Raw genomic sequence first — 9663 nt, 5'->3', positions numbered from 1 at the left:
GAAACATGAACCATTGTATTTTTGGAGTGTTAAGGAAATGAAATTACATACAGTGTAGTATTACCATGAGCATAAAATTGCATTATAATTAAATTTCTAAGTAAAATTTTAATACATTAAATAACTTAAAAATAACAGCAAAACAAAGTATGAATGAGTAATATTGGATTTCACATTATTTTCACTTCCATGATTACAGTTCTGAAAATAATATGCAAAGCATTATTAAAATGGCTTTTTCATGTCAACAGTTAAAATTAATATAATTAGATCCATTCAAATTTTGTAGATGTTGAAAGTAGGTTGATGATGAATCATAAAATATTTAATGTAACTGAGTAAGAAATTACAGAGAAACTATATTACAAGTTAAACATAGTTGATTTTAGATTGATTTCAGTTTTTCACCCATAATCTAATAACGGTTGTAACTATCAGCCAACCTAATATTTATATAAATGCAAATTAATATTTGATTTTCCTAGAGGACATAGTTACCTCTCATAACAGGCATTCTTTCTGTTTTGGAATGTCCGTCTTACTATTTTAAGATGAATACTGATTGCATGACTTCTGAACTAGCAGTAGTTCAGAAAGACCTATCTGTAACACAATTAATATAAATGAAAAAAAAATAATCTGGGGGGGCTTTGCCTTAGGCTGAAGAATGGCTTGAAAGGCTTCTACACTGATTTGACTGTTCTGTACATTATAAATACTGTAAGCTTAGTTCCTTAAACAGCTTGTCTCTGCTAACTTCTATTCAATATTGAAACGATTTAAATAATTTAAAATTATATGTCAGAATAATTATCGAGATTGAATTAATGTACACATATCTACATATCTGTTTGTTGTTTCTCTCCCACACTTTGCACATAAAGTCCTGTTTTCTTACAATCATGTCAACGTCATTGTTAGCAGTTGTATTTGGGACTTTTCTCCCTTAAAAAGCATGAGTGTTTTCCTCAATGTAAACTTTTTCACACTGCTTTAGCACTGTCCTTTCAAAATAAAAAACACTGTTACACTGAGAATGTAGGAATAACAATAGGTTGCAAAATAATGAAGAAAAGGTCTTTGTAAACGGCGAGGAGAAGCAGACAGGCCAACCCAATATGGGTGATAAGCAACTTCTACTTTATTTGTGACGCAGTTCACACATATATAGGAGTGGTATTCAGCCACTCCTTCTTGGCACAACAGTATTGGTTAGCCCCCCACAGCTTCCTCCACCTTCTCCTCCCATGTCCGGTCTCCGGCTACCTGTGGGGGCCACCCCCTGCCTTGCTTGCACAGTCCTCTGGGACTCTATGGTCCTGCTCTTAGAGTCATTCTGCAACAATTCCCCCCTTTTTCTTTGTGCGAGCAAGGCATTGTGGGTTATTCTGTTCACCTGTCGTATCACACAACTATAAGCAAGTCTAATAGCTACGATGATTAACCTAACAATGATACATAAGTGCAATACTTTAAACCGCAGTGTTTGACTCAACCTGTAATGCCCCGTGAAGACAACCATCTAGTTATTCTTAGGATATTGCTCATTTACTACTGCTGGGTAAGCTGAGCCAGGGTTCTCAGCTGTGCGTGCATCGAATTAGCATAATCAGAGAGACTCATGCAACACATTCCATCAAACTCTTCACATCCATATCCCTGTTCCCACAACAAAAGGTTCTGCAGTGTTGCATGTCTTACAGAGTCAACGTTAAAACAAATCAGAAATTGCCTTCGATGTAGAATTGTCTGCTTAGCAACTCAGCAACCCAGTCTGCTTAGTTGAGCCAAGGCCCCGGCTGAAGCACTTACAGTGATTTGGCATATTATGATTGGATACATGTTTTGAAGACCCTTAGTGACTAACATATAATTGGTTAAACACAGGTGTGAGAACTCAACCTTGAAAGCTTGCCTACAGTCCACAGTTCTCATTAACTTGGTGAATTCCAGCCCCTTATCTTGCTTGCTTAAGCTTCTTCGGGCCTCCCATGGCCTTGCTGTATCTTTCAGGACTATTCAAAGTTTATGTACCATTTATGTATTCTCCTGTGAGAACACTGCCTCCACATCTTCCCCCTTTATGTTTTATATATGGTTTGGGTGACCCTACTCGAGCAGGGGATATGGGCTAGATTATATTTCCAACATATGCCAACTAGAGGCTGCCTGGGCCTGCCCCTTTTTTCTGCTGTATGGCTCTCTGATAACAGGCTGTATAGCTCTCTGATCCTTCACATCAAGGTCTGGCATGGCATGTGTCCCCACCGCTCCATGCCTGCTGGGTTGCAGCCAACAGCGGAGCTAAAGGTTCTTCTTGGTGGCAAACACAGAAGCCAACCCAGTCTTGCCCTTGATTGTGGTAGCAGGCATTTGGTCAGCCTCAGTCCTTGCACCTTGTTGTCAATGCACAGTTTCACCTGCTTCATCCAGTAACAAGTGGCTACTACAGCAAGGCACACACAAATTTACATTAGCAGAGTAACTATTACAGGGTGCAGCAGCATGTTGAAGATGCTGATGGCAGTGAAGGACTAGCCAAAGAAATTTCTTACCAGTGGAGTTCTCCCCCCCTCTTAATTTGTTCCATCACCTGCTTTATAACACTACCATTGTATTAAATTTTTTCTAGCTTTTGCCTTAGCATTTTCTAGCAGCTACTGCAAATTCCCGTACTCTAACATCTCTTTTACAAGTGACAAATCTATACAAGGTGCAGTTTCTTATTAGCAACTAGCTAGTAAATACAGGTGGTTTTATACACAAAATCACAACCTCTAATAATAGCTATTTTACAAGCACACATATTCAGGATGTTACTTTTCAGTTGCCCCCAAGTGATGTTTTGCAGTTATTTGTTATTTCTCTTCCTTTATCTCATTCTGCTTGGGGTAATCACGGTCAGCTCCTGTAGCTGAGGCATCAGGTTTATCCATTCATCTGTCCAGCTCATGGCAAGGCTTGACAAACTTTGCAGGCAGTCACCGTGGACCTGTAGGCAGGAGGACACAAATATACCCCCTCCCCCAGGCTATCAGTTCTTCCGTTCTTGAGAAGTAGACAGGTTAAGCAGGTTAAGTGCAGCATCATTACTCTCTCCCCCCATCATTTTTTTTTTTTTTTTAGTCCCTGCAAAAGCCATCATTACTCCCACTACAGTCCCACGTACAGAACGTGGCACAAGGACCCTGTGGAGACTAACAGCAACCCAGCTCCGAGAAGCATCATTGCAGTGCGAGGTGGCAGGCTCAACCTTAGCGGGCGTCCCCGCAGAGGCTCTGCCTCCCCCACATTGTATGAGGCTTGGGCTTTTATACTGACCAAAATGCACACTCATTCTGACACAGGTGGCCAGCCTGTGCTGGAAGAAGTGGCCAGCAGTATCTACAGAGGTCTCCAAGGGTTGATAGAAACCTGGACATACTTATATTTACCAACTTCTAGTACATGAGTATCACAGAGAAACTGTATGGGCTCCCCCTGTCAATTGCAAGAAAAAATCATAACATATACAGCTTGAGTATAACAGGATTTTAACGCATACGTGGTCACTGTTTGTCAGGCCTCCTTAACTATTTTGAGATCAAAAGCTTCCCACTCTTTTAGCCCCCTGCTGTGTAGTAAACACAGGATATGCAGAGATGCCCATTGCAGAAAATTCACCAGTAATGATCACATATTTGGTTACCCATTGTTACAACTGAGCATCTCCAGGGCCAGTGAGTCTGAGCAGACCGACCCGGGAGATGAAGAGTCAGGGTCTGGAAGCAGAGGATATAATTCTGGCTCGGATTCAGGGGATTCAGGGGCTGATCCTGCACCGAACTCGGGGTCTCTGTTGCTCGCAGCTGTGTCTTTCTTATCAGATATATCCCGTTCGGTATGTAGCCATCTGCAGACCTGGCTCCTCCGTGACTGAATTAAGAATTTTTTCACTCTAAGGCATAGTGGGTTGGAGAGGCTCGCGGTTCCTTTAAATCTCCCGCTCGCGCATGATCCCTATTTTCTACTGCGTGCTTCAAAATGGCGCCGCAATCGATCCGGCGCCGAGGCACCGCCCTCTTTCTTTCGGATTCCTCGACTTTTATCATACGTATCCCTTCTAATATACTTTCTCTGTCCTTTTCAAAGTCCCTACTTTCGGAACTGGGGGGGTGGGGGAGCAGGGGGTTACACCTCCTCCGCAGCACCTTCTGATGGAGGGGGAGAAAAAGAAGGGGGGGGTAGGGGGGGGGTGGGGGGGGGAAACCCTGTGCTCCAGCGAGTTGGGGGGAACGAGTTGTAATCTTCCCCCGGTTTCAACCGACCGGGGACATCTGCTCCTAGTTTCTCCGTTGCTACAGCGGCAGTTTTCTGCCTTGTATCCTTTTATACAGTTCATTACTTCCCTCCGTGGTTTACCGAGTTTCTTTGCCTTTTTATAATCATTAAGCACTGAGTCAAATAGTTCATCACCAAACTTTCGCCACTCACTCTCCTCAAATATTATATTAGGATCTGCAAAAAAAATCTCTTAGCCTTCCCTAGCCACTAGACCTGCTAGCTGCTTTAGAGTCTCAGGCTCAATTCCCCGCTTTTATAAAAAGCACTGTAAAAAGTTCAGGGCTCAGTTCCCCGATTTTATAAAAAGCACTGTAATAAGTCCAGGGCTACCTCTCGGTCCATTTTCATGGCCAGCCTTTTCCAGATCGTTTTCTTCTGGGTCGTCCTGTAACCTCGGTCTCCGGATCGGCCTCCCGACGCAGCAGTGTCTGGTTCACCCCAGCGGCGGATTCCTTTCGGTTAGTCCAAGCACCCGGGTCCGTCACGCCACCGCAGCAGCATTGCCTGCGCTTCCCGGCCGCTGCCCCCGGCGCTGCTCACTCGCCGTTCCAGATCCCCATTAGCCGGGGCCCTGTATCCGGGTCCCCGTTGACCGGGGCCCTGTATCCGGGTCCCCGTTAAACCGGGGCCCTGTATCCCGGGTCCCCACTAGTCGGGGCCCTGTATCCAGGTCCCCGTTGGCCGGGGCCCTGTATCCGGGTCCCTGCTAGTCGGGGCCCTCTATCCCGGGTCCCTGCTAGTCGGGGCCCTGTATTCCGGGTCCCCGCTAGTCGGGGCCCTGTATCCGGGTCCCTGCTAGTTGGGGCCCTGTATCCGGGTCCCCGTCGCCCGGGGCCCTGTATCCGGGTCCCCGTCGACCGGGGCCCTGTATCCGGGTCCCCACTAACCGGGGCCCTGTATCCCAGGTCCCCGCTAGTCGGGGCCCTGTAATCCGGGTCCCCGTAATCCGGGTCCCCGCTAGTCGGGGCCCTGTAATCCGGGTCCCCAGCGACCAGGGCCCTGTAGTCCACGTCCCTGTTCGGGCGCCATTTGTAAGCGGCGAGGAGAAGCAGACAGGCCAACCCAATATGGGTGATAAGCAACTTCTACTTTATTTGTGATGCAGTTCACACATATATAGGAGTGGTATTCAGCCACTCCTCCTTGGCACAACAGTATTGGTTAGCTCCCCACAGCTTCCTCCACCTTCTCCTCCCATGTCCGGTCTCCAGCTACCTGTGGGGGCCACCCCCTGCCTTGCTCGCACAGTCCTCCAGGACTCTACGGTCCTGCTCTTAGAGTCATTCTGCAACAGGTCTTTCCAGGTTTCAGAGCAACACTTGGGATTGTGACACATTTTATCGTTGGTGTTGTTATGTTTCATACCTTTTGTAACATTGGCTGCTGTAGGCTTAAACAACCTGATGTGTAGAACATCAGAATGTACTGTGCTGTATGTCATCCAAGAAATCTTTGAAGATATTGTTAGCAAAAAAGCATATGATTCATTGAAGAGAAACAAACCAAACCAAACCACTAAAAATACAGGAAAAATAAAATGTTCATTCACTTCACTAGGAGTTAGGTCAGAATAAGAAATATATATATGGGCCTGCATTTATTCTGGTGAATGAATTCATCATAAAATAGGTATGCTATGAACATATTTGCTTTCAGGTGCCCTGATAAGGACACATATAGAGACATACATTGTATCTTTTCCTATTTAACAGTATGTAAATCATGCTTCTTACAATATATGTTTTAATTTGGTTCCAGGAACTTCTCTGCAGATAAAAAAAGTTGCTGATGTTCAGATAAGGTGCACAACACTTAATCTTTTTAATGTGAACAGAAAATAAAAGATATTTAAAGTTTGGATTCAGAATTACCATTAAAAATAGTATCTGAAAAGAGAAATCCTCTGGAAATAATTTAATTGATTCTTTTGATCTCTTCTTGGGTAACTATCAACACTGACATATGAACTCTGGTCAGTCCTGTTGAAGTAAAGACAGTATCACTGCAGCTGCTTGCCTTTTTTCTCTACATGAGGTGTCTATTTCTACAACAAAACTATTGAGAAGGAATGACCACCTACACATCAGTAGGTGTCTTGGCTGAGTTTGGTGCTTTGGCTCATATATACAGTTAAACTGGGTTTGCATTAAGATGCCAGACACTACATGGAAACACATGAACTATGGGCACACATTCTCTTTGGCTAATTCTTCTGTGGAAGTGGTAAAATTTATCAGGTGGCTGCTGTAGTAACTTAAAATGCCACAAGAGTTTTCAAGTGCCCTAAATCCCACAGTCTGAATAGTGAAGAAGAAAAATTTCCACATCTTCCTGGGTTAGCATTACTACCCAGTTAAATCTTCAGATAGATAACTTCCTATTTATGCTATCTGGAAGACCATTTTCAGATAGGTTTGTTGGGTTTGGTTTTTTTTTTCCCCACACCTAACTTATATCTTTCCGCAAAATTTAGGTTCCTATCTCAAGGACAAAAGAATTTCATTGAAAAAAACTTAAAGAGATTTGTTCATAAAACACATTTAGTAAATTTATACATAAAATTGTCTTAAAGATTTGTGGAAAGCTGATTTTAAATTATTTAATTTTAAATGTCGTGGTTTAAGCCCAGCCGGTAACTCAGAACCATGCAGCTGCTCACTCACTCCCCGCCGTTCTTCCTCCCCCCTGTCCTGAAGGGATGGGGAGGAGAATTGAAAGAATGTAACTCCCGTGGGTTGAGATAAGAACAGTCCAGTAACTAAGGTATAACACAAATCACTACTGCTGCCACTAATGATAATAGTGATAAGGGAAATAACAAGGGGAGAGAATACAATTGCTCATCACTCACCAACCGATACCCAGCCCAACCAAGTAGCAATCTAGCCCTTTCGGGTAACTGCCTCCAGTTTATATACTGGCCATGATGTGCTGTGGTATGGAATACCTCTTTGGTTAGTTTGGGTCAGGTGTCCTGTCTCTGCTTCCTCCCGGCTTCCCCTCCTCCCTGGCAGAGCATGAGACTCGCAAAGTCCTTGGTCAGAGTAAACATTACTGAGCAACAACTAAAAACATCAGTGTTGTCAGCACTGTTGCCAGTCTGAAAGTCAAAAACACAGCACTGCACCAGCTACTAAGAAGGAGAAAAATGACTGCTACTGCTGAACCCAGGACACTAAACAAACCAGAGTTTTCTGTGAATATTTTCATATTGGAATGAAGATCTGTTTTGCCTCACAAACTGAAGAATTTCAAAGAAAAAATTTTAGAACAACTAAAGGGTCTTTCAGAGGAAATCTTGTTTTCAGAACGTATAATAGTTTGTCGTAGAATATTTACATTACTTTCTTAGGACAAATTCCTTACAGTTGCTGATGATGCATAATTGCACCCTATCACTGTCAAAACTTATACTTTTTTAAAATGTGCTTGTACTCATTGTAGTTTATTGGCAGTCAATGAGAATTTTGTAATAAATAGCTAAATATCATCAAACCACACTCCTGTCTTCTTTTCCTCTGGTCAAAAAAATTAGAGAAGAAAAAGTTAACTAGTGTTTAAATAGAAATCTGAATATTCAGCCATCTTCAGCATCTGAAACCCCAGTTCATATTCCTTCTGCAGGGTCCCACATTTGCAGCTGCAAAGTGAGGCTAGAACTAATCAATTACATATTACCACTACTGGTTAACTCACACCACAAACAATTTTTATTAATCAGTTAAGAAAGACTGGAGACTTATTGCATGCAATTATTTCTAGTTTAAACACAGTGAAATAGTGTCTTCTCTCAGAAAATTATACATGCAGAAAAGTTTTCTTGTCTTCAGAAATATGAAGCAAATAGGTATTTGCATAATGTGAACAATTTAGTTTGCAAGTGTCCTGGGTTCAGCAGTAGCAGTCATGTTTCTCCCTCGTGGTAGCTGGTGCAGTGCTGTGTTTTGACTTCCAGCCTGGGAACACTGCTGGTGATACCGATGTTTTCTGTTGTTGCTAAGTGACGTTTACCCTGACCAAGGACTTTGTGAGGCTCATGCTCTGCCAGGGAGGAGGGGAAGCTGTGAGGAAGCAGAGACGGGGCACCTGACCCGGGCTAGCCAGGGAGGTATTCCACACCACAGCACGTCATGCCCGGGGTGGGGGGGTAACTGGGAGTTACCTGGAAGGACACGGGCTTCTGGTTGGGACTCGTTTCTTGGCCGGTGGTATTGTATTCTCTTCCCTTGTTATTTTCCCTTATCATTGTTGTCGTTGGTGGTAGCGGTGGTGATTTCTGTTGTACATTGGTTGCTGGACTGTTCTTGTCTCAACCCGTAGGAGATGCACCCTTTCGATCCTCCTCCCCGTTCCTCTGGGAGCAGGGAAGGGAAGAGCCCCGGTGGGGGGGGGGGCCTCGATTGTTGTCAGCCCAGCACCACTCACTGGGAGTGATTGAACAAGTTGCCTGACTGGGTTTAAACCACGACAGCAAGGAATGTGTGTTTGATGTGCTGAATGAAAATGACTTCAAGCATATGGTTATGTTGAAAAAAATTATAAAAGCTTTTTCAGACTTCTGCAATAAAGCCATTTTTAAGTGGCTTTCAGGTGTTTACTTACACATTATAAACCATTCTCTTAAAATCTCAGAAAAAACGAAAAAATATGTAATAGTAGCATATATCTGAACACACACATTTAGAGAATCTACCTATCTCCTTAAGTTTCAAGTTCAGCTTTATAAGTCTGTTTCTAGTAACTGATGAGCCTTTCCATTTTTATTCTCCCCCTCCCCCCAGTTCTTTTACTTTTGCCGTTTATTACGTTTTCACTTTGGGAATACACTTAATATCCCTTAAAAATATTTTGTGAGCCTTTACTACAACCGTAAGGAAACAGGAGAATTCAACAGAAATGTCATCTGTTCACCTTGAATTGGATTCTAAACTAATAAAGTGTTGGTTTTTTGGAAATCAAATGGACTTTTCTCTCCCCAGATTTACAGTTAATTTCTCTGATAAGACAGAGAGTATAGGAGAAAATTTAAGCACTTTAAAAAGAAAAAGAAGAAGAGTTCCTTTCAATGAATAAAGCCAAAATCTGGGAAATCCCTTATTTTATCCAGTTTTCTCTTTTCAGATGTGCAACACTAACTTGAATTATTTTTCAATAAACAACAAAGTATTCAGATGAGTCTCTATTTCATAAACTACACTGAACATATTCATTTTGAGAAATGTCAGAATTGCTGTAGCTTCTGAAGTCACACATATTTATGATTTTTGAATAATTAAAAAGGGAAAGGCTATTTTCATAGGAGTTGAAGCTTTTCATTGCCCCAAGACATTTCCTTCAAAA

The 9663-nt window shown here is 42.7% G+C and overlaps 1 long non-coding RNA gene across 1 annotated transcript; it reads left to right on the top strand.

Moving 5' to 3' along the window:
* Positions 1-876: 876 nt before the first annotated feature.
* Positions 877-6181, top strand: LOC133277444 (uncharacterized). Its single transcript, XR_009746210.1, has 2 exons — positions 877-1076; positions 5618-6181. It is a non-coding gene; the product is annotated as an uncharacterized LOC133277444 (long non-coding RNA).
* Positions 6182-9663: the final 3482 nt, after the last annotated feature.

Source organism: Pezoporus flaviventris, unplaced genomic scaffold (genome assembly GCF_033815535.1).
Source record: "Pezoporus flaviventris isolate CSIRO_AGI_PZ_B2104156 unplaced genomic scaffold, CSIRO_AGI_Pfla_v1 ptg000055l, whole genome shotgun sequence".
In the NCBI taxonomy this organism is placed as follows: domain Eukaryota; kingdom Metazoa; phylum Chordata; class Aves; order Psittaciformes; family Psittacidae; genus Pezoporus; species Pezoporus flaviventris.
This window is presented reverse-complemented; position numbering and strand designations above follow the sequence as displayed.